The sequence below is a fragment of the Bactrocera tryoni genome, chromosome 3 (assembly GCF_016617805.1).
Source record: "Bactrocera tryoni isolate S06 chromosome 3, CSIRO_BtryS06_freeze2, whole genome shotgun sequence".
NCBI classification, from domain to species: domain Eukaryota; kingdom Metazoa; phylum Arthropoda; class Insecta; order Diptera; family Tephritidae; genus Bactrocera; species Bactrocera tryoni.
Window position 1 is genome coordinate 52,348,217 of NC_052501.1, and position 6,307 is coordinate 52,354,523.

At 35.8% G+C, this 6,307-nt stretch overlaps 1 pseudogene; it reads left to right on the forward strand.

Moving 5' to 3' along the window:
• The first annotated feature begins 3,431 nt into the window (after window positions 1-3,431).
• Window positions 3,432-4,217, forward strand: LOC120770669 (annotated as a pseudogene).
• Window positions 4,218-6,307: the final 2,090 nt, after the last annotated feature.

Sequence of the window (6,307 nt, forward strand, 5' to 3'; positions counted from 1 at the left end):
ACTTTGATGATTATAATTAATAAAATGAAAATTCAGTCTGATTCCAATATCCAAACCACCCGGTTTAATTGCTTTAGGGTTAAACTCGGTACTTACTTTTTAAAAACGTTCGAACGCGACCGTGATATAAAATTCGCGCTCTCCTTTCGCTGTTCTTATCGTTGACCACTTCTAGTCATTAACGAGGCAATTTGGTGCGTTGCCTTTGTGGCTTAGAAAAGTTGGCATAACATAAAGTTTTTTAAAAACTGTAGAGGAGGTGTTTGGAAAAATTAATATGAACTCATAGAAAGTTATGAATTTCAAATGTTTTGCAAAAAATTAATTTTTAACAAAACTAGAAACAATAATTTTTCGGGACAAATTTTTAGGATCTCTAAAAATTATGACTTTTTTGAATAAGTACAAAATAGCAGGCCTCAAAACGTAAACAATTTTCGGGTACTGAGGAAATTCTACTACATAAAAGTTATAATGTAAAGTAAAACTTCAGAAGCTGCAAAGCTCGGGTTAATCATTGAAGTCTCCTTCAAAATGACCTAAATAAAACAATTGTTGCATGCTAAAGAAAGGCAATTCAGTAGTTAAAGTAACACTTCAAAGCTCAAACGCTCAGTTTAGTCCCGGGGGCCTCCTGCAAAGTTTCTGAAATAAATTTAAGCCAATTTGTGTAATATAGAAAGTGAATCCCGAAATCATTTCTAGAACATTTCAGATAAAATTTGATTAAAAAGCATTTCCATGACACTTTCTTCGGGTTACTTGCATAAATTATATTCAAAAAAGTCGCACCAGTCTCAATTTAAAGAATGGCCGACGAGTTCGCAATGGACTCCACAGAACCGTGGTATACAGAGAACGAGCTTATTCAGATCCATCCGTTGGCAGACTTCGACAGTTTAAAGCTATTAAAGACTTTGGTATTTTTCATCGGTTATGGTATTCCATTGGTAAATGTATGGAAGTCATAAATCTTACAAACTCGAAAGCCCGAAGTTTCTAACAAGTTTTTACTCGGTTGGGCTAGATTTTGTGACTGATAGCCGCAGTTAGGACCACGAAATTGTTGAAATTCTATCTAGCACTTTGCGATGAAAACTATAAAAGCTTACAGATGTCACAAAAGCCCAGATAAGTTTTTGAAGACTATTTCAAAGGTTGCTGAATAATTGTACGCAAATTGTGGTATTGAAAAAAATGCTAGATCGACGAAGCGCTTTGTGCCTATCAAAGTGCTTATAAGGTCACTTTCTTTGTCGGCATTTTTTTATTTCTTATCTTTTATTTTCTTTTCTTATATTTTTTTATGGTGTATTCTTTTCTTTCGTACAATTTCTGAATTAAAGTTGTCTATCAGGAAAAGGAAAAATTTCTAAACTATTTATAGACTTGGCAGATGGTCGCAATGGCTCTGTAATTCAATTCCAACTACTTTTATTTTGGAACGGCCTTAATGCCAAATCAACAATGAAGGCTTTTTTAGGTAATAGTATCTAACATATATATTCGATTCGAGATCCATGAGTGAGCAACGGAAAAAGTCTGTCTGCGTTTGGAATGTACAAATGGCGTGACCTTGCAAAGGATAAAGACAACTGACGAAGTTTTGTGTTTTCGGCGCACACCCACGTACGGTTGTAATGCAGAAAGGTTCTTATGAGATTAGTTTTTCAACGGTCATGATTTGTGCGTCTAATATACCAAGTTCTCGACTCATTTAACGGCTGTAGTCTTTTGGGAAACTAGACAAATATTTTTCTTGGAGGAATATAAGATTTACTCACCTTAATAATTAATTAATTTTGCAACGTTAATTACGAAAACTGAGCCCACACAAATAAGTGCCCCTTATTCCATTGCTCTAAACACTTGACTGCTAATTGACACATTTACAATTCTCAGTCATATAAGCAATATCGTGCGATAGTCTCTCAATCATCAAAATCCTGCACTACGACACAATTACGCTTAGCCAGTTCCTCCAAAGGACAAACTTATTAACTTCCCAGCTTCCAGGCGGCATTCATTTCATACCTGCACAAGCGACGGGTTTTGCGGTAAATAGTTATGTATGTAAGTAATCAAGTTGTGTGTGTCTTTTCTGCCTCTTCTCATCTTTCGCACAACGGCAACTCAACGGAGCTTAGCCGAATCAACGCATGCAGCAAAGCGGGCGCGCGCATCACCTCTTAGCAAGGAGCGTGCGCGCATGTGTGAGCGGGTAGCATGAACGAAGGCAACAGTAATTTTCAACAGCTTTCAGCAAAACAATGGAATGCAAACGAAATTTGAAAGTAGGAGAAAAGAAGAAGAGGCAGCAGCAACACAAAAACGTGCGGTAAACCTGAATGCGAGAAAACAAACCACTGCGGAAAAACAATGCCTCGAACTGCCACAACAACAACAATAGCGCGACCAGACCAGAATGCCAGCCTTTGATTGACAAAGTCTAAATTCGGGCGATCACTTGAATGGGAGCGCTGCCAGTGACAAAAGATTTTACCACTTCACATTGAAAGAAACTGGAAGCGCGTACATTATGACGAACAGCATGGCGTTGCGAGCGCGCCACGTGAAGCAACGTTACATAAATTGGCTGCCATATTCAACTGTCAACGCGGCGCTTCACACCTTGCGGTAAGATATAACGCCGACAGCGCCGAACACACACGAAGCTTTCATATAGTTTCAACACTTTTGAATAGTTGAATTCTTTCGCCATGCGGCTCTTCGTTTTCCTAGGTGCTTTGTTGTGATTGTACCAGTCGGTGAGCACAGATAATGCGAATATTTATACAAAAGTTGTGTCTAGTGTAGGGATAGGAAAGTCGACTCTGACTTTAGTCAAAAATCGATCTTTTAATAGAAATAATTGACTTTTTAGGATCGATCAAGCTTGTCTTGAATCGATTAAAATCGACTTTTACTCGATGACTTCGACAATTGACGGAATTAAAATAAGGCCTGCACCAAGCAACTATAGTTGTTTCAATTTTATCGCAAAATACTTATAAGAGCAAGAAAGAGAACCTACGTTACTTTATACAGCTTCCTACTGTACTCATGAAAACATACACTATCCTATAGGCATTAATGTTCCCCACTGTACTTAGTATCTAATGGTAATATAGTTGGTAAAATTTTTACTTCTCGTTTTACTTTTAAAAGCACTATACAAAGTACCAATCGAAGCGTTTCTTTATAAATAGCCTCTTTCTGATATTCTGATTGGTCTATAACATTATTATGTTTGTATTGTCGCCGGTATCCTTGACAGCTATTTCAAATAAGGCGATTTAAGTCTAATTCATGTATATTAATATTCCGACTTTAAGATTAATCATAACAATCATTGTTTAATTGATATAATTAACTTTTTTATATATGGTACATAATATTTAAAAGTATATAGTATTGAATAATTCTTTATCATGGCTCCCAGTTTGATATGGGCCTATTGCACAAAAGTTAATGGCAGTAAAGTTAAGTGTAATTTATGTGATAAAGAGTTTTTGCTTAATAAAAGCACATCAACAATGATGAAGCACTTACAATGTGCTCACAAGATTGCTCCTCCGTCAAGTAATGAAAAACAAACTCGGAAAAGATTGAATGATAGTCACAATGATTTCGAAGTTCAGCCTAAAAAAGTAAGTGCTTTTGAAGTACTTTTTAAAGTTTGTGCATAAACTATTCCTCTCCACAGACAATTTAATTTTTTATATCGATACTAACTTAATCATGTTCGTTGTTAGGCTTGAGTCGCTGTCGAATCATCTGTTCCATTGGTTGCTTTGGTACCTCAAACTAAATCATCTGTTCAAGAAAATGCCACTGTACAATCTCATGTCCAAGGCCCTATGGATCGTTGTATGAACAATGCTAATTATTTTTCAGGTAGTAGTGACTTAAATTAGGAAACAAAGTTAATCTTATTAATTTCTTCTATCATGCATTTTCATTATTTCCTAGCTGGTGGATATAGACATGATCAAGCTACCACAGCTCTTTTACGAATGATCGCAGTTGATAATATGCCTCTGTGTACCACAGAAAGACCAGGATTCAGAAAATTTATTAAAACACTACAACCGTTGTATCACATACCCTGTGAGCCAACTATAACTAATGCTATGAGTCGTAAATATCAAGATTTGTCGAATAAAATAAAACTTGAATTGCGACAGACTGAATCTGGACTAACAAACACACAATGAAAAGCTATCTTGGCTTAACAGTTCACTATCTGAAAGGTCAGTTACTGATTCTATTTTCAAAAATCATTACATTCAGTTTTAACTTCAAATATGTAACTTTATTGACATATTAACCTTTCTTCACAGAAATTGAGATGAAGACTGTTGAGCTGGGCGCTTGAAATTAAGAAATATATGCAATGACTGGGGTCTGAATGATAATAAAATAGCAGCATTCGTTTCAGACGGGGGCGCAAACATCAAAGGAGCTATTAAAAGTGAGTTCGGCGATGGGAAACACATTTCGTGTTTTGTACATGTAACAAATAATATTGGTCAGCGCCTTATTGAAGTTAATATTACTCCACCTGCATCTGAATCTCAAAATCAAGTTTCCGACTTACCCGTTGATGAAAATGATGCTATTGACAATCTTGAAGACTTAATTACAGATCATACTGAGCAATCGTCTTTGCGTGAGCTATTGTCAAAAGTTAAAAAAAATTTCACATTCTTTCGACAAAGTGAAAGAGCGACTATAGAGCTGCTGAAATTACAGAAGGACAAGCCTGAAAATTTTAGTCTGAAATTAATTCAGGAAGTGCGAACGAGATGGAACTCCTGTTTTGAAATGGTTGACCGTTTCATTGTGCTTGTTGATCACGTCAGTAAAGTGCTTTTACAAGTGAAGACAAATCTTCAAAAGCGAAGCCACCTAACATGATCACAGGTGAGGAAATCGATGCGTTAATAGAAGTTCGTGACATCTTAAAACCTCTCTTGCGAGTAACTCAAGAAGTTTGTTTTGAGAAATGTGTAACATTGGCAAGTGCATTCCTTTGATTTCAAGTCTTAGAAAAGTAAGTTCCCATTGTTAAACTAGCAAACCTATTGCAATATTATCTTAATTTGAATTTTTATTGAATGAATTGATTTTATATTTTACATTTGAAAAATATAATGGTTCAAGACATCGAAACAAAATACGGCAATATTGAATCTGTAAAACTGTACGCTTATGCAACATTGGTTGATCCTCGTTATAAAAAGTTTGGTTTTCAAAGTATTCGGGACTCTGCACGAGCGGTAACTAATGTCGGTAGGTTGATTATGTAAACATTATTTGATTATTGCTATGATTTAGTTTAATCTTAATATAATTTTTTGTGTAGCTGATCTTGACAAGACAGCACGAAAATTAGCATTGGCAGCAACAGCAACGGTGGCAAATATTGACCCTCAAGATGAGATATTAGCTATTCAAGGTCCGGAATCTCAGAAAACGAACGATGACAATGATGATATATGGTCTTATTTTGATAACACTGTGAGTTATAGTTCCAATCTTGCAGATTCTGATGAGGCTGGAGGATTACCAATACAATTACGACAATATTTGACACGCCCGGCTGCCAATCGGAAATAAAATCCTAATCCGTTCACTGTGTGGGAAAGTATGAAATTTGAATAGCCGTGTCTATGGAATGTAGCTAAAAAGTACTTGCCAATAGTTGCATCGTCTGTACCCTGTGAGCGATTATTTTCACATGAAGGACTTATCGCAAATCAGTTGGGGAGTCGCTTATCACCTCAGTATCTTAATAAGCTAATATTTTTAAGACCAATCGGCGAAGAAATGTGGTTTTCGTAGTTATTTATTTTTAAATTTTTTGTTTTTTAATTAAAAAAAGCAATTTTATTATCCAATACCGAATTGAATGCAATAAAATCATAAAATACTTTTTATAATATGTTAAAAACTTAAAAAATATGATTGTACGTTCATAATTTAATAAAATATTGATATATCTAACGAATTTCGTGTACGAGTTGCTTAATTTGTAAAAAGTCGACTTAAGTCACAAAAGTCGACTATCGGGGTTGATTAATCGACTTCCAGAATCGAAAAACTAGAAGTCGATTCCAAGGTCAAAAATCGATTCCGCTCGCGCTCTTTCCTTCCCTAGTCGAGTCTGTGAAAAGGGTGCGTAATTGGTTGCAGGGGAGTTCGAAAAGAGCAAAAGTTTTTTTAGAAGCACGCACCCACTCATACACATACACAGCGCAGAAATTTCGTCAGACAGTGTCAGTCTGCTCAGCTCGTCACTAGT